Genomic DNA, 23,109 nt, shown 5'->3' with positions numbered 1-23,109 from the left:
CCATACTGAAAAATACACGCAGGCTGCGTGAAAGACTATCTTCATCTGAAAGGTACAAGATTATATCATCAGCGAAAGCTGTGACTTTCACGACACTGCTACCAGGAAGCGCAAGACCCCGGACAAGTGAATCCGCGTCAAGAGCACGCACGTATGGCTCAAGGCTGAGGACAAATAGCACAGGAGACAATGAACATCCCTGACGAACCCCACGTGTTATGGAAAAAGCGGCACTTTCCCAGCCATCCAGAACTAGTGTGCTGGGCAGACCAGTGTACGTATTTTCAATCATTTCCACAAACGAATGAGAAAAGCCGAAGGCTGGAGCACATTAAGGATATACGCGTGCTCTAGTTGGTCAAACGCGTTTTCCTGGTCCAACGACACAAGGATACCACGCGCAGATTGTGACAGAGTATAGGCTATGATGTCTCGTGTGGTATAGACAAGTTGTGTATTTCTAGTTCAAGCAATGATGATGTCTGGTGATGACCTACCAGGGTGTTCAACAGACCTGTCAAATGTTGAACGGCTACCGCTGCGAAAATCTTATAGTCAACGTTGAGGATCGTGATAGGTCTCCAATCTTCAGGATTAACAGAGGAAGCATCACCCTTTGGAATAAGCACAATGCGTTCATCTCGAAAACTTGATGGTAAGACACCGTCCTCGTAGCATCGCCGGACTACCGCGGTGAAGGCAGCACCAATCTCATCCCAAAATGTCAAGTAAAACTCAACAGGAAAACCATTTGGCCCTGGGGCCGTTCCACGTTTCATAGATTTCAGTGCCGCCTTTACCTCTTCAGCCGATGGAGGGATGTGCAGGCAATCTGAAGCCCCGTGAGGATTACGGGGCAAATTTCTAAGCATTTGCGGTGTTTCATCACAGTTAGTCCACATGGCCGAACACGACATTGCTTCAAAATGTGCCAAGAAAACAGATCGATCACGCGTAGAAAGCCGCTGCGCAGGTGGTATTTGTGCTGTCATAGAGCTAAATGGCTCTGATTGCCCAAAAAACGAATGTCTCGCGTAGCGCATCACTTCGGGATGTGCACATGGGTTGTGTCTACAGCGCCATGCTGCTGCCGCCCGGAAGGAAGCAGCAGTCAAGCGTTGAAAGCGTTGACGCAGTTCACGCTGCCACGTTCGCATCTGAGGAGAAGGTGTCTCGGCGCGCAAAGCAATGCGTAACTTCATCGCAGTATCAGCAAGCTCTTTAGAAACGCGTCGACGGAGCGAACGCCCCTCTACTGCGCAGCGCAGGCGCCACTGTGCTTTAAGCGCATCCCAATCTTCAGGACCAGACGCCATGAGCGACACACGTATTGCGCGTGACATGTCTGATCTTGAGCGTGCGTGCTGCAGGACGCGAACATAAAGATGCCATGAATTTCGCGAAAAAAAATAGAACTTCGAGCTCCAAGACAATAGGGCGATGATCAGATCCGTACACAAGAGAAGGTGGGAAGGACATAACGCATAAATCAGAGACAAATGCTTCTAACGCACAAAGGACATGAGCCCGGTCGAGCCTGCTGGAGGATCGTCTGAATTGCCATGGCCAAACAAAGGCATTTCCGTGCACTACATTGTGTGCATCCAGCAATGAAAAGTGGTGGACAAGGCGTCACAGCTCACGTGAACGCCACGCAGACCAGCCCCAGCCAGGACCTTGTACATCGGTTCGCGTATTTAGAACGCAGTTTAAGTCGCCAATCAGAATGACATTAGGACTGTCAATAAAAAAACACATCCAGGTCTCTGAAAAAGTCATTAGACTGTCCAGCATGTGATGGCCCATACAAACACAGTATCCTTAATCTGAAAGAAATCTAGCAGCAGTTTAAAGCCAAAACCCTGCCCTCGCCATCGTAAAAAGCATGATGATTCCATAATAAAGCCTGATCAAAAATAGCAATACCTACTTCTGTAAAACGAGATGTAGCGAACGAAAAATAACAATCTAGGTTGAACTTTCGTTTAAAAGCAAGCACGTCGGATAGCGAGAACAAATTTATTTCCTGCAGGCACAAAACATCAAAATTTGCAGAACGGGCAACACTAATCAGTTCTGCCTGCTTTGCTGGACTTGGCAAACACTGAACGTTCAATGAAATAATATGCATTGTAGTAGCTATAATGAAAAGTAAAGACTAATATGGACGCTCAGTTCTAGACGGTCCCAGGCTTAGGCCATCTTGCGAATACTTGTTCTGCGGAGGTAGGGGCTGAGCTTTCTTTAGGCTTGGATTCACGTCCTTGATGCTGGTAGCACTATCCACTTCCCGGCTGGCCGGCGTAGGCACCCTTTGTGTGGGCGATTTCTTACGTGTACGACGAGATGTCGACGTGGTCGGAGTGGCAGCAATAGAAGAGGCTGTGGTATTTTTGGCACTGTTGTCCAAAATATCAATGGTCATAGGGTCAACTCCAGCAATAGCAGCCAGAGAACTGGGGTCATTTGTGCACAGAACATCGAGTGGCGTCAGAGAAGAGACGCCGACGCCACTTGCAGGGTAGTGCGTTGCGTCTTTCGAGGCGCACGGTTCCTGCACCGACAATCGCGCTTTCGTTGTGCGCTTCGTTCGAAGGAACTTGTAGGGGTGAGCCCAGCACAGCGTCGGTGACCTCCTCTGCGTCCCCCAAGTCGGTAGTTAGTTCCGTTGCCAGTGTCAGTGGTGGAACAGCACTAGCGGCACCGTCTGAGTAAGAGCGGCGGACAGGGCAATCCACAGTTGGGTGGCCGTCCCCGCAGTGCCGACACGGGCGGTCACATCCTTCACTAACGTGATCGTGCACAGCGCAGCGACCACAATACGGTGTTGGGCACTGGGCTCGTAGATGGTCTTGTGAGCCGCATCTTTGACATACACGCTGGAGACCACGGTAGTCGAACGTGGCACGGTAAGAGGAGATTCGCTGGTAGTTCGGCGCATGATTAGAGGCGTTCATCTCCTTTAGAACAAACCGCGTTCCAGTGAGTACGCCGTGTCGCCCACTCATAAAACCACTGGTGACGGTGAGCAGCTTGCCATATGGGAATAACGCTAGAACGAGAGCTCCGTTTGAGACGAACAACGGCAGGAAAAGGCAGACGACGTTGGAAAATTGTGGGCCAACGGGGACGACTTGAACGCGCTCGCCGCTAATCACCAGACAGCCAGCATTGACGATTAGAGACATGGAGGATATGCTCTTTACGGTGATTTGGAAGTTTTGAGCTCCCTGATGCTGCACGCAGTATACCTCTGAGAGGCCGGCTATTGAGCCCATCGCATCAACGACGATCTCGGCACTACTCTCCGTAGGGACAACCACGTCGAAGACAAGCGCCTTCGAAGGCATCCAAGATGTGGCGGGCACAAGACTCCTACTGACGGACGCCCCTGACGTAAAACGCACAGGGACGTCCACAGACGCGCACTAAACTCCGGGCACTTTAAACGGTACTAGCAAACGCCCAAACAGCTCTACCTTCTCCAAGGTGAGCTTACTGTTGCAAAATGTTTGGCTTTTCGAAATGGGCGAGATTAAAACAGTATGCAGCCGTAAAACAAGAACTACGCCTATTTCTCAATTCATCTTGTTCTGTGAACACCGATTCCGAGAAAGACTCATTTGAAGGGCTGGCGATTTTACGCTTTCTGCTTGTAGTCATCTCTTAAGAAATATTTCATATCAAACTACTCAAATTTATATTTTTTAATTTCCGGACATTTGCTGCACACAGTGTTACCAAAACTGGTTGCAGCCATAGCCATAGACTATTTGCGGCGCCGATAAAAAAATGGCACGTCCCACGAGCAGTCGTAATTAATGGTATGCGAAGCATGAATGAAAAAGGCTGATATGTCACTTTAAAATCAGCAGAACGTTGAGTAGTGCAGGTATATGAAACCGTGCACGACTTCCATGTCATTATTATCATTATTGGATGTGTCGTTTACCTTCGTAATCTATTCAGGTCACGTGATACCAAATCTGGTATATTTGTAGCTAGCGAAACGACCACGAGCATGCTATGAGCGTGGTATGCTGTGATGTTCTTACATGACACGCGTGTCAGGATTATCATAATGCACCAGTCATATATTTCGTCAATTATTGATGTCAAGAAACATCAAATTCAGTATATGTGGAGCTAGCAAAACGTGCGCGATCGCATCATGAATGGCCCAATATACTGCAATGTAGCGATGACGCGCGCACGCGCTGGGCACAGCGACGCTACGTTAGCAAAACGCGAGCAGGCTGTAGTCTGACGCCAGGCGCGACCAGCGTCCATAGGCGCGGCCCCACGACAACCGGCGCGAAGTACGACATTCTGCATTTCACGCTGATGCGTTACCCAGACAACACTGCGGCTCCTTCTCTTCGTGACGGAGGGACGCTTGACGCGCCGAAACGCGCATGTGTCAAAGTAACGCAGCACTACGCGCGCCTGCGAGTATATGGCATGACCGGCGCCTGGCGTGGATACGCCGGCATGACGCAACGAAATGAACGCCAGCGAGCATGCGCACTGCGTCACGTCGAAATGGATTGGCGCCTCGACTGTGGCATGTAGTTATGTTCGTGGATGATACGCATCTCATGATTATCATGCTTGTACCAGTCACATAGTTTCGTCATCCATTGACATCACGTAATACCAAATTTGGCATATGTGAAGCTAGCAAAACGACCGCGAATGCATCATGAACGTGGCATATAGTCATCCTGTTACATGACACGCATCTTATGACTTTCATGTTTGCACCAGTCACGTATCTTCGTCATCCATTCACGTACCGTAATACCAAATTAGGTATATATGTCATGCTAGCGAATCAGCCGTGAGCACATCATGGACGTGGCATGTAGTCATGTTGTTACATGACACGCAAGTCATGATTTTCATGTTAGGGTTTGTTGCTTGCCCCGCCGCGGTGGTATAGTGGCTAAGGTACTCGGCTACTGACCCGCAGGGCGCGGGTTCGAATCCCGGCTTTGGCGGCTGCATTTCCGATGGAGGCGGAAATGTTGTAGGCCCGTATGCTCAGATTTGGGTGCAGGTTAAAGAACCCCAGTTGGTCTAAATTTCCGGAGCTCTCCACTACGACGTCTCTCATATTCATAAAGTGGTTTTGGGACGTTGAACCCCACATATCAATCAATCAGTGTTTGTTGCTTGTGTTCGCCATGCAATCATGTCATACCATACCATTTTGCAACATGCCATGTGAACGAAACCACCGCAAGAGTTGCTGGACTATGAAATGTAAATCATGACATTCATGACGTGCATGTCAAGCTTTTAATGTTATAACAAGTTGTTGTGTTCCAAGCACCCCTGTGTCAGGAGTGAGCCTCCAAACCCGCGAAGGACCGGATGCTGAAACTGCTTCCAGATGTTGACTCCTCCCCTTTCCCCGCTCGGCGCAAACTAGCCACCGTTCGTTTCTCCCGGCAATTCGGCCGCCGCCTCAATCCGAAGAGGAATAAACTTGTTTTAACCGTTCGAGGTTGTCTGAGCTTTTTGGACTACCGCGACCAACGCGTATGTCTATGGGCTGACGACAACACCGGACATAACAGTGGCGACGAGGAAGTGGAAGTGGACGAGGAAGCTGTGGCTACGCACGGGCTCCCAAATCGGTTACCCGAATTCAACGGCTCATCATGGTTATCGTGGTTTGGACGCCTGCAATTTTACTTCGAGGCTAACAACATCACTGATGCAGCAATGAAGAGGGCCAACCTGCTAACGCTGTGTTGGGAGCAGACATACGACACAGTCTGTGCCCTGTTTCAGCCACGCACTCCTGCAGCCGTTGACTACGACGACATCTTAGCAGCGCTACAAGAGCACTATTACCCAAGGCCATCGGAAGTCTACTGTCGAGCCCGCTTCCAACGGCGAGACCAACTGGAAGGCGAAAAAGTGGCCGAATACGTAGCCGCTCTCAAAAAGCTCGCTGCTCACTGCAATTTCGGGACGTTGACCGCCACAGCTGCAGCTACTGTGCAGGAGGGAGGATCGACTGCCCCACCTGCTAACACCACTATGCTCCCCTTGGACGTTATGTTGCGTGACCGTTTTGTGTGCAGACTGCGTGACGCAGGCCTACAACAACGCCTGTTCGCGGAGACGGTTCTCACCTTCTTCAAAGCCTACGACATCGCCCAACGAGCGGAGAGCGCCGGTCACCAGCAGATGGATATTCGACGGAACGTCGAGCCGGTGCATCACACCAGTGAGCAGTCAGGACATTCTACGTCTAAGGCGAAATCAAGCAGAAAGGCACAGCGCTGTTGGCGATGCGACGACATGCACGATCCCCAGGTATGTCGATACAAGACAGCGACCTGCAACTTTTGCCTAAAACCTGGACACATTGAAAGGGCATGAATCTCGAAGCGCAAACAGCTCGCACCGAAGACTTCAGTGCAACGGAACAACAATGTCGACGCATAGGAGGGCCAGACGTAAGATACAAGCCGAACAGCACTAACGTCATCGGCACTATATGACTTAAACGCCGTTGTGAACCTCGGAACGAGACCGAAGATTACCACTGAAATTATGGTACACCAGCGCCCTATCAGGTTTGAGGTGGCATCCGGAGCAGCATGTACACTCATCAGCGAGGACACTTTTCGCGCTACTTGGCGTGAGAACGCGCCAGCTCTCCAGCAAGACGACACGCAGCTGAGAACGTGGTCCGGACATTTCCTTCCGCTGCTGGGCTGTGCCAACGTAGACGTGTACTACAACGGGCAGACCCATCAGCTCCCCTTGCTAGTCGTCCACGGTTCTGGATCAAGCCTTTTAGGACGAAATTGGTTCACCCCCCTTGGAGTGGTCATTGGTGGAGTTCACCACACACCCAGTTATCCGTCAGTGGAGCAGCTTCAAGATAAGTACAAAGCGGTTTTGTCCGAAGCAATACCAGGGAACAACGGACCTCCAGTCACACTGGAGCTGCGGGAGGATGCGACGTCGAAATTTTTGAATGCTAGGTCGGTGCCTTTCGCCCTACGAACGTCAGTCGAGAATGAGCTTGACAGACTGCAGGAACAAGGGATCATCGAACCGACGCAACATTCGGAATGGGCTACACCACTCGTTGTCGTCCGAAAGAAGAACAGTACTCTACGCCTCTGCGGAGACTACCGCAGCACTGTCAACCTGGCGACAAATGCATCTTCCTACCCACTTCCGACACCGGAAGAGGTTTTTAGCACGCTTCGTGGTGGAAAATAGTCAGCACCTTGGACTTGACAGAAGCCTACCAGCCGCTCAAATTGAGAGAATCAACGTCCGAACTGCTCACGATAAACACTAATAAGGGTCTTTACAAGATGTTGTGTTCCAAGCACCCCTGGGTCACGAGCGAGCCTCCGAACCCGCGAAGGACCGGATGCTGAAACTGTTTCCAGATGTTGACTCCTCCTCTTCCCCCGCTCGGCGCAAACGAGCCACCATTCGTTTCCCCCAGCAGTTCGGCCACCGCCTCCATCCGAATAGGAATAAACTTGTTTTTAACCATTCGAGGCTGTCTGAGCTTTTTAGTCTACCGCGACCAACGCGTACGTCTATGGGCCGACGACAACACCGGACATAACACAAGTCAAATATGTTGTTCATAACGTCATGTTATGCCATACAATGTTTGGTGTCGATACCATTATCGAAATGGCCAGGAGACCTAACAGTCGTAGGTGGCTAGATAGATAGATAGAAAGATAGATAGATAGATAGATAGATAGATAGATAGATAGATAGATACGCTCAAAGTTGCCGAAGTTCGCAAAAAAATGCTTCGCATTTAAAACATTAAATACAATAATTACGAATGCACCACGTGCGTTTATGATCACTACATTATATTAAGATTGCCCCGCCGAGCTGATCTAGTGGCTAAGGTACTCGGCTGCTGACCCGCAGGTCGCGGGTTCGAATCCCGGCTGTGGTGGCTGCATTTCCGATGGAGGCGGAAATGTTGTAGGCCCGTGTACTCAGATTTGGGTGCACGTTAAAGAACCCCAGGTGGTCCAAATCTCCTGAGCCCTCCACTACGGCGTCTATCATAATCATATGGTGGTTTTGGGACATTAAACCCCACAAATCAATCAATCAAATATATTAAGATTGGACGCCGTCATCACATCACAGATCACCAAAACTTCGTCACTATGTCACTACACTAGGCCACACGATGACGGTATTCATCAACTTTGTCTTTTGGTGAATGGTCTGCACATTAAGATGCAGTGGAACACCACATAATGTACTCAATAATTAGGTGAGCTCTATTTTTACAAATAATGAAGTAGAGTAATATGTGCGCAGGTGCTTCAAATGCGAAGCATTTCTTAGCGAACTTCGGCGACATTGAGCGTATCTATCTATCTATCTATCTATCTATCTATCTATCTATCTATCTACCTATCTATCTATCTATCTATCTATCTATATATCTATCTATCTATCTATCTATCTATCTGTCTATCTATCTATCTATCTATCTATCTATCTATCTATCTATCTATCTATCTATCTATCTATCTGTCTGTCTGTCTATCTATCTATCTATCTATCTATCTATCTATCTATCTATCTATCTATCTATCTATCTATCTATCTATCTATCTATCTATCTAGCCGCCTGCGACTTTTAGCTCTCCAGGTCGTTTGGATAATGGTATTGTTGCCAAACTTGCCATGGCAAAACATTCCTATATGAAGAACATGTTTGACTTGTCATGACATGAAAATTATATGACATCTATGTCATGAATGTCATGATTTACAATTTATTGTCCTGCAGCTCTTGCGGTGGTTTTGTTCGCATGGCATGTTACAAAACTGGTATGGTGTGACATGTTTGCATGGCGAACACAAACGACAGACCCAAACATGATAATTATTAGATGCGTGTCATGTAACAGCCTGACAACAAGATTCGCTGGCGGTCGTTTCGGTAGCTTTACTTATACCAAATTTGGTATTACGGGACGTGAATGTATGACGAACGTATGATACAGGTGCAAACGTGTTAAAAATGAGATGCGTGTCATGCAACGGCATGACTGAATGCTACACTCAAGATGCGCTCGCGACCATTTCGCTAGCTTCACATGTACCAAACTTGGTATCACGCGGCGCGAACGGACGACATAGGTAAATGACACATCCAAGCATGATAATGACGAAATGCGTGTCATGTAACAACATGTCTACATGCCGGACTGATGATGCACTCGCGACCGTTTTGCTAGCTTCACAAATGCAAATTTGGTATTACGTTACGCCAATGGATTACGAAGCTATGTGACTGTTGCAAACATCATAATTATGAAATGCGTGTCATGTGAGAGCACGACTACACGACAACGTCAAGGCGCCAATACATTTCGACGTGACGCGGAGCGCGTACCCGCCGGCGTTCATTTCTTCGTTTCACACCGGCGTTGCCACGCCATGGCACCGGTCCTGCCACATACTCGGAAGGGTGCGGCATTGCTTTGACGCATGCGCGTTTGCGCGCATGCAGTGTCCCTCCGTCACGAACAGAGGGAGACTCAGTGTTTTGTCTAGCTAACGGAACGGCGGGAATTTTCCGCTGCTTGCGGTCGGGCCATGCCAACGGACGCTGGTCGCGTTGGTCGCGCCTGGCGTCAGACTATAGAGTGCTCGCATTTTGCTAACGTAGCGTCGCTGTGCCCAGCGTGCGCACGCGTCAACGTGACATTGTAATATATTGGGCTATGATGCGCTCGCGGCCGTATCGCTAGCTCCACATATACCAAGTTTGGCATTACGTGACGTGATTTAATTACGAAATATATCACTGGTGCAAGTATGAAGATGCTGACACGCGTGTCATGTAAGAACATGACAACATACTACGCTAATAGCGTCCTCGTGGCCGTTTCGCTAGCTCCACACATACTTAACTTGGTATCATGTGACGTGAATAGATAACGAAGGTAAAGGACACATTCAAACAAGATACTCATGACACGGAAGTCATCTAGCCATCATTTACCTTTACCTCGTAACGTTGTGCTGATTGTAAAGTGACATATCAACTGTCTTATTCGTGCTTCGCATAGCCTCGATTCACACTGTACGTTGGGTCTGTCATCTTTAATGCTAAAAGTTAACAGCGACGCAACGCTTCGGCTTCAAGAAGTGATTATAACCGATGTTCTATGCTGTGTAACTTTTGTTCCTCGTCGTTTAAATAAACAGTTTTGTAGCGTCTACAAGAAGACCAGACCTGTAGTAGTGCAGGACGTAGTGGGGGCACATAGCACATGTGAACGTTGCCCATTGCATAAGTCTGAGGTATTTTGTGTAAACCACCGCTATGGTGTAATGCGCACGGTGCTACATTGCTGGCCCGATGGTCGCGGGATCGTATGCATGGCATGGCCGCCTGATTTCGCTTTATTCGAAACGCTAGAGTCCCGCGTGCCTGAATTTCGGGGGTAGTTGAAAAATAACAAATGCTCAAAACAGTTTCAGCGCCCTCCAGTACGACAACCCTCACAAAAGTGACGTGGGTAAGTAATGTGAAATCTCGGCAATTATTGCAAAGGCCAAAGCCTCACATAGCTCATTCAGCGCAAACATTGTCCGTGGGAGTCGACGTCCCTCGTCCGAAGCATCACCACCGATGCGAGGTAAACAAACAATTGTGCTTAGGCTACGTCGTCAGCACATAAGGTCATCATAATGTCGAAAATTACATAGACTTCTGTCGTCATAATGATATCTCTAAGATGCCCAATCACAAGATGACACGCTACGATTTCATTGGATCATATTGCCACGTTCCATTTCCCAAGTTTTTGTTATCGCCCCAAAACACCACACGATTCTCAGCGAAGACCGCGCCTGCAGTTTTCGAGAAGGCTCCCGACTGTAGTAGATCATTTCGATAAGATCACGCCCAATGTGCGAACGGTACAGATTGTTCTGGAACCTACGCCACCGCCAGCGATAACGCTAGAACATTCGACGGCAAGAGTATAAATGCCGACGCGCTTCGCCGCCTGTTGTTGTTGATCGAAGGCCGACGCTGCGTTCGCCGCTATCAGTCCGAGACTGCTATCTGTGCAAGACTGCTGCTGTAATTAGACTTTCCCTTTACCGGGCATCGGTTCGCCCACATTAACAGGTAAATCCCAACACGAAGTTTCCTGTCATCGGCCACGTGACGACCTTGTGACAATATATCCGCTAGCTCACAGGTGGGAAAATAACAAAGGCAGTGAAATAGTTGCTGATCTGCAGAAAATTTGCCATGCCTCCTATATTAGAGGGAATTGAAAGCCATGGTGGGTGCTCAAAAATTACGCGGGTGGGCGGATTAGGCTCAGTGCATCGACTGGGAAGAACAATAGGAGACTGTTGTCACTTTCGAGCTGGCTTAGGCGAATGCAGTGCGGCCTGAACGAAGTTTTTATTCAAGCTTTACATAAGTAGGCGGGTAGCACAAAGTTTAAAATTTGAAATGCGTTTTTTTAAACACGAATGACTTTTTTTTTGTCGTGCCCACCAGCTTTTTCACTACATGACGTCTCCCTCAACGAATAACTTCTTAAGTTGACTTCAACGCTTGCTGCAGTAACTATTACACCTGGCTGAACATTTATTGGCTCAATCAATTGCTGTTTTTGTTCCAGTGAATAAGCAATATTTCATGCATTCATGAGTGAATTCAGTTGTTTCTAGACTCGCTGCGTCAGAAAAAAAATGGCGTATGTTGTCTCGCAGAAAACATACTGTGTCCACAAATTTAGCAAAACGTGCAAGCAAAACCAACACCTAGAATCTTTAAATTGCACTAAATATTTGCAATACAAGTTATTGTTTTTGCATACTTTTCACAGAACATCGAATTTTGTGACTATATTTTGAAGTGTGAATTGCCTTCATTTTTCCGAACGTGCTTCTTCCCCTCCCCCTTTTTATGTGGCGTGCATCATGAGTTACGTCTTTATATTCCTGTTATGCCTAATATAGTTTTGTTTTTCCACTGGCTGCAGTGGCTTTGCACGAGCTACAAATTAAGCAGAGCTCCCTGTTCTTGCAGTTATCCTGACCACCCGTTTCTTTGCCCGTCCCGGCTGCTTCATCGGCGGTTATCTTCGTGGTGATTCATCGTCGCATTGCCCTTGGAAGGTGCTGGACCATCCACACGTGGTGAAGCTGTGACTGCGCGGTCACTTTGTGGCCTGCTGCTAGCATTCAACGATTTCGCCGCTGGTGGTCGCTGCCCGGCAAGCAAGCCCTCTACATTTGCCAGCACCAGCACCGGCTCTTCACTGGCACCAGTGGCATTGCACGAGCTACAAATTAGGCAGAGTTCCCTGTTCCTGCTGCTATTCTTTCAAGCTCTTTTCTGTACTGTTTCTATTCTTTTCAACTGCCGCTGCAGCCCCAAATTGTGTTCTGATTTGCATTTTATTTTTTCTGTGTCTGCAATTGTTTTTTTGTCACGAGTATTTACCATGCCAACTATTGCTGAAATTTTCAAAAAAAATTAAGATCTTCAGGCAAAAATTAACAGCTTGGCAAAGGACACATCTGAAAAGGTCTTCGGCAGGTTCTTACTCAAGCTGCAAGAATCGGGCATAGATGTTGCTGAACTAAAACAAGAAGTTGTACCCATACAATTGAGTGCAGAGCACTTGAACGAACTTGTCAATGACCTACGTAACCAAAATGTTCCATTAGTAAATGAGAATAAACAGCTAAAAACCCAGAATGACTCCCTCAGCCGCAAGGTTGCGGAACTGGAGCCATACTCGCACATGAGCAATGTGGAGATCAAGGGTGTGCCCTTCTCTCAGGGGCAAGACTGCAGTGCAATCGTGAAAACAATAGGAGAGAAGGCTGGCTGTCCCATATTGCCTGCTGATCTCGGCATTGTGCATCGCGTGCCAACACGTTCTAAAGATAAAATAAACATTATTGTGCGCTCCTGCTCTCAAACTAAGAAATCTGACTACATCAGTAAAGCATGTAAGGCGAAGCTCTGTGCTCGTGATCTTTGTATCACTGGTGGTACTAACGCCCCTGTAATTATCAATGATCGTATGACTCCAAGCAACAAGGTCTTCTTTTCCAAGGCCTTAACACTAAAAAAGAAAAAGAACTGGATGTTTCTCTGGACAGGCAACGTCAAATTAAAGCTAGAAAGACTACTCATATCAGAGTCTCTCGCATTCGCGATGACTTGGATTTGACAAACATAGACTAAGCCTTGCACAATGTGATCATTGCATCATTTTTTTTCTCGCACCAACATGGATGCTCTTATAGAACCAGACCATGTTAACTCATAAGTGAATATAATTCTATCATTCATTTCATTGCTAGGAGCCTGCGTAAACACTTCGATGAAATCCATTATCTCCTTTCTTCATATAGTAACTTTTTTGCACTTAATACCTTAACAGAAACATGGTTATCAGTTGCTGACGGAAATCTCTATTGCTTTCTAAATTATAACTCAGACTACTGTGACATAACAACTAGCAGTCATGGTGGTGCGTTCATTTTTATATCTTTTGATCTTTCTTATAGGTGAAGGCATGATTTGCACTTGCCTGTAACTCATTGCGAATCAGTTTGGATTAAAATCACTAATTGCTCTCTATCACGTGATGAGAGAGATTTCATATTTGGCTTCATTTACGGATCTCCCTCATCCTCAGTAGAAGATTTTTCTTACAATCTTGAAAATGTCCTACATATCATTTCTCTTGAGAATAAAACTGCCACTTTAATGGGTGATATCAACATTAACTTACTCAATGACACTTCACCTGTTGTTATTAGTTACACTAGTCTACCGCAAAGCTATGGATTTGAGTCCTTAAATGATGTTCCTACACGGCAAGTTTCTAGCGGTGCTGGGATCCTGATAGATCATGCTTTTTCTAACTCGCTAATATCTCCACAGGTGAAAGTTTTCGATAGTGACATTACTGATCATTATCCTTTGCTCCTACGCTTCAATCAACAACTACGTCCTTGCGCTCTTTCTCATTCCAAATATGTTCTGGATAAAGAGAGTTTAATAACTGCCATAGAGGACTTAGATTAGACCGAGGTTAAATGTTGTAATAATCCCCAAAAAGCGTTTCTTTATTGTTTCCTTAATTATATCGCATAACCGAAAATTCACTTCCAAAACTAAATGTAAAAAATATTAGCATTTTCTCAGAATCCGTGGATGTCTGAAAGCCTATTAGCTGCTTTGCGCAGACAATACAATCTCTACGAAAAATCTAAAAGTCAGCCGTTTCATACTAAGTTTATTGCCCGCTACAAAAAATTATGCAACACTGTAAACAAGCACTTAAAGGCTGCGAAACGTTTTTTTCTAGAAGAAAAAATATCGCAAGCAGGTAATATTGCTACACAAAAATGGCACATTGTAAACTTCTTTCTAAACAGGAATTCTCGCCACCAAGTATACAGAATCGTAGTCGACAACATTGCATTTACCTCGCCTATCGACATAGCTGAAGGTTTCTGTTCCTACTTTTTAAGCGCTGACGCACCCTGTCCCACACAAAGCACACCACTTAGACGCCTCCCTCATTCGTTTTTTCTCTTTCCCACTACTCCTAAAAAAATACATATTGTCATAAAACACCTCAAATCTACCCGTGCAGGAATCGATGAAGCTCTGCCTGCTCATATAAAACTCATTTCACCCTTAATTTCTGATATATTGTGTTTCATTACGAATTTGATATTCAAGACAGGCGTATTTCTAGAGAGCTTAAACGCGGTAAGATGATCCCAGTTCATAAAAAAGGGGATAGGACACTGATTAATAATTACAGACTCATTTGCATTCTGCCCCTTTTTTGGTAAAGTTCTTGAAAAGTTATTGGAGTACGCTTAATCAATTTTCTTAATAAATTCATTATTCTGTCCCTTTCTCTCTTCGGCTTTTGCAATGATTTCTCTACTGATGTAGCACTAATTCATCTAACCGATCAACTAGAAAAATTCATTGGCAAAGGTTTATTTGCATGATTAGTATTCCTGGATCTAACAAAAGCATTCGACAGTTTAAATCACATCATTCTCTTTACTAAATTTGAAAAGATCGGTGTATGTGGTCCTGCTTTAGCTTTACTAAAAAGCTACCTGCATAACCGCGTTCAACATGTGTCAATTTCTAATGTATATTCTAAGAAGTTATCTACTAATATTGGTGTCCCTCAAGGATCCAATTCAGGACCGCTCCTGTTCTCAATTTATAAAAAAAGAGTAAGACGGTAAGTCGGGCCAGTTGGTTAGGATCCATCGTGAACTTTCTTACAGCGCAACACCAGAAAAAATACAGGACAGGGAAGGAGTAGAACAGAAAGAAAAGACGGCGCTGACTCACAACTGTTGTTTATTGGAAAAAACGGGGTGAAAAAATATTGGCAAAATATATAGGTCCTGGCAGCCTACACCACAACATGCGCAGAATACGAGGTGCACCGAGGTAGCGTAATCACACTCATGGCGATAAACAAGCTTGGCCTAAATAACTTAATTCTTTTTCATGCAGTGTGACGGATGATTCACTAACGCAGTTGCTACCCCTAATCTTTATATGATATGCCTCGGCGATTTCTCTTGTTAGCTGGTTAGGATGCTTGAAGATGATGGTGGTTCTCTCAAAAATGGGACGACAACCGCATGACCTGCAATGTTCCGGCAGATGAAGTCGCGCGATCCCTTGAAGAGATAACTCATGCTCCCTTAAACGAACATTCACACATCGTTTCGTTTGTCCCACGTACTCCCTGCCACACGATAATGGAGTTAAATACACAGCTTTCTTTACGCATGCGATGTACTTGTTTTTATGATTCACAGCGCATCTCCCTTTGGCCTGTTTGTTCCTCAGCGCATTATCAACCATCGGGCAAATGCGACCTACCTTATGTTTGGCGGAAAAAAGAACGTCAACACCATACCTTGAGCCTACGTTTTTCAACCCATGCGCCAATTTGTGTACATAAGGAAAAACTGCTCTTTTTCTTTTTTCATCAGAATTTTCTTGAGCTCCTCTGTGTTTCACAAGCTTAACGCTCCGAACCATAGACTCACACACAGACGAAATCACATTGTCGGGATACTCAGCATCTACTAAGCGTGTTACCTGGTTATTAAAAGCAGTATTCGACACGTGCACACAGGATTTCCTGAGCGACGCATTCAAAATTGTCTTTGCAATCGCTCTCTTCACAATCTTGGAATGGCCAGACTTGTAGTTTAAGATAGGCTTAACTGATCTCGGCTCATATTTCCAACACAAATGATCTTCACCAAAAATTAGCTTTAGGTCAAGAAACTGTAGCTCGTAATCCTTCGTATTGCATGTTCGAGTTATCTGGATCACAACCCTGGTTCACGCCGGTACAGACAGTGGTGCGACACGGCCGAATCCACCAGCGAGTTCCTCTGGCGCATTGTACGTCCGACGCTTCCGGTGAAGAAGAAAGCAAAGTTGGTACAGGGCCATGTGCTTAACCTTAGCACAACGCCAATACCGGAGGAACATGACAGGGTGCTGGGACTCGGCCCGAAGTACTGCTTCGAGCCTCGCCTGAATTCCTTTGAAAAGGTAGCCACAGCGAGGAAGGTCTCAAGGTGTGCCAAGGAAGATGAACGTTCAAGGTGTGTTTCGGACTGTGTTGATACCAATGCCAGAACGGGAAAGGCGCGGAGGGGCACGGACTCACTAAGGCCGCTAGTTGATTTTCTTTGTGAAAACAAACTGCATGTACTAGTAGCCGACGAAGAGGGATACTTTGCCATTATGAATTCTGAAGCGTATTCACAGAAGAGCGAGGCCGCAGTTAAGAAAAATTTCAGGCATGTCAGTGTTAAGACCACAGAAGTAAAACACCGAGCGCTTTCCTTGTTAGAAGGAATGAATCTGCAACGTTTGGCAGCCAGCGTAAAGAGGGCGAAAATCCTGGAGTTAGAAGTTTTCTTTACGGTGAAATCGCACAAGGAAGACATGCCTTTCCGGGCCATAGTCTCGGAAAAAGGTAGTTGGCAGTTAGATATTTCACGTTTTCTGCAAAAGAACCTAGCATGCATGAATATTGTTGACCCTTTCCGCATACCGAATTCGGATTCTGTGTGCGAGTACCTCAAAAATAACTCGATGAGCCTACGTAGTGCCTTCAATGTTGACGTGGAAAATTTATATTATTCCCTTCCGCATTGCCAGGTTATGAAATGCGTAAAAGCCTGCATTGTGTTTGACAACGATGAACAATCTTCCATCGATGGTTGCGGTATTTCTTTGGAATCATTTCTTGAACTTTTGTCATTTTACCTTGAAAGTACCTTTGTGTCGTGGCGGGGGGATCTTTATGTACAAAAGTCTGGTGTCTGCATAGGGTCCAGCGTGGCCCCTATTATTAGTGACATTATTTTAGGCTACATTGACAAGCAGCTAGAAGGTCACCTTAGTAAGTGCTGCAGTGCTGTTTTTCGTTACGTCGACGATTTTGTCATTTTTTCCCACAATGACATTCCCCATAAAACACTGACCACATTCTTAAATTGTTCAGTCAGCACGGTATAGGCCTCACCTTCACCCACGAAGTCAGTAAGGATTACGAGCTACAGTTTCTTGACCTAAAGCTAATTTTAGATGCGGAGCGTCTTATACTCGCGCCTTGTAGTGCGCCGTCCGCGTCGTCCGCGCCGTTCACACCGCTTCTCGAACATTCGACAGCTGACGCGCGCGCATGCGCCGTCGCGCCGTCGCCCACTCTTCCACCATCTGTGCATCCCTTCCTCCTCTACACACCGCGCGCGCTTCACTCCTCCACCATCTGAGCAGCCTTCCTCCTCTACACACCGCGTTCGACATCTACAATTCTCCTGATTCTCCAGTGGACGCGCATGTGGCGTCGCGCTTCGAGAACATTCATCAGCTGACAGTGCATGCGCCGTCGTGCTGTATATATACTCAAGGTCGGCGCTCGCTCGCTCAGTTGCCGCTCGTCGGTTGGTTTGTACGGCGCGTCGACGTCCAAGGTCGCGGTGAAATGAATTCCAACGAATCCACAAACACAATGATCGACGTCCCTTCGACCAGCGCCGCCCTTTCGCATACGTGTGTACGTGTTCACTCATTTAACACCCCCTCCTACAACCACGTTAACCAATTTAGCCATCGACCCAAGTAAGTCGCAATTTAACACCCCATTTCACAACCACGTTAACCAATTTAGCCATCGACCCAAGTAAGTCGCACTTTAACACCCCGTTAACCAATTTTATGGTCCGCATCCTCCTCAGTGTTCCCCCGAGGGAAGCTGCGGGCAATTTTTTTGGTAAAGATCATTTGTGTTGGAAATATGAGCCGAGATCAGTTAAGCCTATCTTAAACTACAAGTCTGGCCATTCCAAGATTGTGAAGAGAGCGATTGCAAAGACAATTTTAAATGCGTCGCTCAGGAAATCCTGCGTGCACGTGTCGAATACTGCTTTTAATAACCAGGTAACACGCTTAGTAGGTGCTGGGTATCCCGACAATGTGATTTCGTCTGTGTGTGAGTCTATGGTTCGGAGCGTTAAGCTTGTGAAACACAAAGGAGCTCAAGAAAATTCTGATGAAAAAAGAAAAAGAGCAGTTTTTCCTATGTACACAAATTGGCGCATGGGTTGAAAAACGTAGGCTCAAGGTATGGTGTCGACGTTCTTTTTTCCGCCAAATATAAGGTAGGTCGCATTTGCCCGATGGTTGATAATGCGCTGAGGAACAAACAGGCCAAAGGGAGATGCGCTGTGAATCATAAAAACAAGTACATCGCATGCGTAAAGAAAGCTGTGTATTTAACTTCATTATCGTGTGGCAGGGAGTACGTGGGACAAACGAAACGATGTGTGAATGTTCGTTTAAGGGAGCATGAGTTATCTCTTCAAGGGATCGCGCGACTTCATCTGCCGGAACATTGCAGGTCATGCGGTTGTCGTCCCATTTTTGAGAGAACCACCATCATCTTCAAGCATCCTAACCAGCTAACAAGAGAAATCGCTGAGGAATATCATATAAAAATTAGGGGTAGCAACTGCGTTAGTGAACCATCCGTCACACTGCATGAAAAAGAATTAAGTTATTTAGGCCAAGCTTGTTTATCGCCATGTGTGTGATTACGCTACCTCGGTGCACCTCGTATTCTGCGCATGTTGTGGTGTAGGCTGCCGGGACCTATATATTTTGCCAATATTTTTTCACCCCGTTTTTTCCAATAAACAACAGTTGTGAGTCAGCGCCGTCTTTTCTTTCTGTTCTACTCCTTCCCTGTCCTGTATTTTTTCTGGTGTTGCGCTGTAAGAAAGTTCACGATGTATAAAAAAGATCTTCCTTGCTGTCTGTCCTTCACTTATTCCATTTTGTATGCTGATGAGACTACCATATTTACTTCTGACAAAAGTATTTCAATTTTCGTCGAGAAGCTAAGCACAGACTTGAAAAATATTTTAAGTTGGTACAGTGCTAACTTGTTGTTAAGTACGCACGCAACCAAAATTAAATTTGTAGTATTTTCACCGCATCAAAAATATACAGCATCCTTTCCTTCGCAGACTTTTGGCTCGCACTCCAATTTTCCCAGTCCCTGCGTTTCTTTCCTCAGAAATTCTCTCGACTCTAGCTTGAAATACATAGATCATATTTCTCACATCTAAAATAGCATACGGCATCCACGCTCTGATTAAAACTCGTCTATACTTCACACGTTCCACTTTACTGTCACTCTACTATTCATTCGTTCATTCTCATATTATTATGACATAATGTGCTGAGGTAACACCTATAATACTCATTTGGCTTCCCTTAAAGTACTACAAAACCAATCCTAAAAACCATTACTAACAGTTCACGTTTTTCTAACGGTAAATGCCTGATTCATGATAACATCTTTCTGACCATTTCAGAGCTCCTCAATTATAACTTGGGTATCACATTCTATAAATACCTAACCAAAACACTACCTCCTATCTGCTTCTCATCTTTCGACCTAGTTGCCCTGAGTAATACTAGATTTTCACGTAACAATAACGTCCTTTCGCCTAAGGTAAGTAGTAATTATGGCAAACTATTTGCTGAATTTTCACCTATAGCAATTTAGAACACAATACTATCTGTTATTAAAAATGCTAGAAACTTGCATCACTACAAGAAAAATACTACAATCACACATTACGCATGCCTAGTTGTACTGTTTCTTACCATAGCGCTACCTTCTTTGAATGTCCACATGTTATGTATTACAACATTTTGTATTCTTTTTCAGTTATACTCTTCACATTATTCATTAATTCATTTGGTTTTTATCTTTGTTTTCCTTTGATATATATATATATCATATGATATATATATATGTATATATATATTCGTATAGGAAAGAAGACGCACGTACGAAGTTATTTTATTTGACGTTTCGGCCGTGGGTCCGGCCTTCATCAAAATACAGTTTATGGCACGAGTGCTGTATATATACATGTGCATATCAGTAAGATACAAATGTCAAAACCGACCTGAAAGGCTATGTATGGGCATATATATATATATATATATATATATATATATGCAAGTCACACAATATAAAGAGCACCTAATCTACGAGTAAAAAGATATTGCTTCCATGCGCGAGCACGTTGTTTACAAATAAAAGATGAAACGCATAAAAGATAAAACACATAACATGAAGAGTAGTCCGACCGGTAAAAGCAAGAGAAGAAAAAACTATAAAATACTAATAAAATGACAGACATTACAAAGCTGCTACGTAATCAACGGATACAGGCAATGTAGTGCGACTTGCTGAGCAAGGTTGAAAAAAGTTGGACAGGGTGATACAAGCTACGCAGATAAGCAACTAAGTTTTCCTACGTTTTCATTCAGACCAGATGCGACGGCGTTGAACTTATAGATGAGGAATGATTCACGGGCTTCTCTATCATAATTTGTGCGGAAACCAGATTCTAGTAATGTGACTTGTAGGTTTTCAAAAGAGTGGCCAGGGAGGTGCACGTGTCTTGAAATGGGCAAGTGGGGCAAGGTGTTAGCATGAGATTTATGGTTGTTAAAACGCAGTCTAAAAGGCCCTTCTGTTTGACCAATGTACTGTATTTCACATAGCGCACATTCTATCATGTATATCACGTTCTTAGAATCGCAGTCAAGATTGCCTTTGATTTTTAAGGAAAAGTTGGAACCAGTACTGGTGACCTGTTGGCATGTGCGCATGTGAGGGCATACTTTGCATCGCGGTTTTTGGCAAGGATGGCACCCGATCGTGTCAGGACTGTTTGCTTTCGATGATGATGACGATGAGAGTATGTCTCGAATAGTTTTAGCTTTGCGATACACTGCTTTAGGTGGTTTGGTGAAAACGTTTCTTATGCGTTCACTTTGCATTAGAATACTGTGGTGCTTTCTCAGCACATTCGTAACACGCGGAACTGACGCAGAATGGGTAAGGACTAAGTTTGTCTGCGGTGAGGGAGTCGAGTTTTCAACAGAGCACAACAGCGTTCTACGATTATGCATGTCGGCACGTTTTATTGCGTCATCAATTAATTGCGGCGGATATTTTTGTTTGACTAGAGCATCCTTTAGTGTTCTGAGCATCCTTTAGTGTTAGTGTTCTAGAGCATCCTTTAGAGCATCCTTTAGTGTTCAATCCTCGTGGTGTATTCAATGAGCTAATCTTCCAAGAATCACGAGAGCATCAACTTTTTTGTGTGGTAATATTTCCAAGGGCCTGTCAGCTACTTGAGAATCGCCCTGAATTGCGTATGAAGAAGACCGAGACCGGATGTTTGGTGTCAGATTTTCACAGTCTAAATCTTTCCTCAGCTGCACACTTCTGCACGTCAGCCCTGCATCCGGTTTCATAGTCTGTAGTTGGCATTAGCATTACTTTGGCATCTATCTATCTATCTATCTATCTATCTATCTATCTATCTATCTATCTATCTATCTATCTATCTATCTATCTATCTATCTATCTATCTATCTATCTATCTATCTATCTATCTATCTATCTATCTATCTATCTATCTATCTATCTATCTATCTATCTATCTAGCTGCCTACGGCTTTTAGCTCTTCTAGCCGTCTAAATAATGGTATCAATACCAAAATTGGCATGGCATAACATGACTTTATGACAAACTCAACTGAATAGTTATAACATGGAAATCATTACATGTATTCCATGAATGTCATTATATACTTTTGATCGTCTTGCTGCTTTTGCGGTGGTTTAGTTCACATGACATTTTGCAAAACTGTTCTGGTATGACTGATATGACGTGATATATGCTCCACATATATCACGTCACGTGATAATAAATTTTGTATCACTTGACGTGAATAGACGACACAGGTAAACGACACATCCAAACATCATAATCATGGCATGGCAGTCATGTACGTCATAACTTAAGTCCATTTTAAAGTGGCTTATCAAGCATCCTCGTTCGTGCTTCACATATAATCGATTCTCACAGGTCGTAGGTTTTGCCAATTATTTTATTTACGGCACGCAAAATGGTGGCGCAAAAATAAGGCACCGCCTACTTCTTAGATTTTAGAGGTGTCTAACAAGGAGCACTCACTGTCGAAATTTTCGGAAGTGTTCTCTCCCCGCAGTTTTTTTTTTTGCCCCACAGGTAGAACAGGATCATATGGTTTAGACATATTCCCCATCTATGGATTTGAAGCACTTCGTTACCGCCTTCCAAGTGTGATGAACAAATGGAAACTAACAACTGATAATCTACGTATATTGTCTAAAACTGAAATGTTAAATCAGATGTTCTGATTGTGTTTTAAGTGAATGTTGGGTGATTTCTGTAATGGTTATTCAGTTTTTTTCTTTTATACATTGCTTTGTTATGAAAGTTTTTGTATGTATTTCTGAGTTATCTATCTATTATTTGCTGTCATGGGCCACATGCATGTTTGTTTTTGTATTGTCGCTATTTGGTGCCTGTAATTTTTGTAATTTTTGTAATTTTTGTAAATTTGTAGTTTAGATTTTTTCTGGTTGA

Source organism: Rhipicephalus microplus, chromosome 6 (genome assembly GCF_043290135.1).
Source record: "Rhipicephalus microplus isolate Deutch F79 chromosome 6, USDA_Rmic, whole genome shotgun sequence".
NCBI classification, from domain to species: domain Eukaryota; kingdom Metazoa; phylum Arthropoda; class Arachnida; order Ixodida; family Ixodidae; genus Rhipicephalus; species Rhipicephalus microplus.
Note: the sequence above shows the minus strand (reverse complement) of the source record.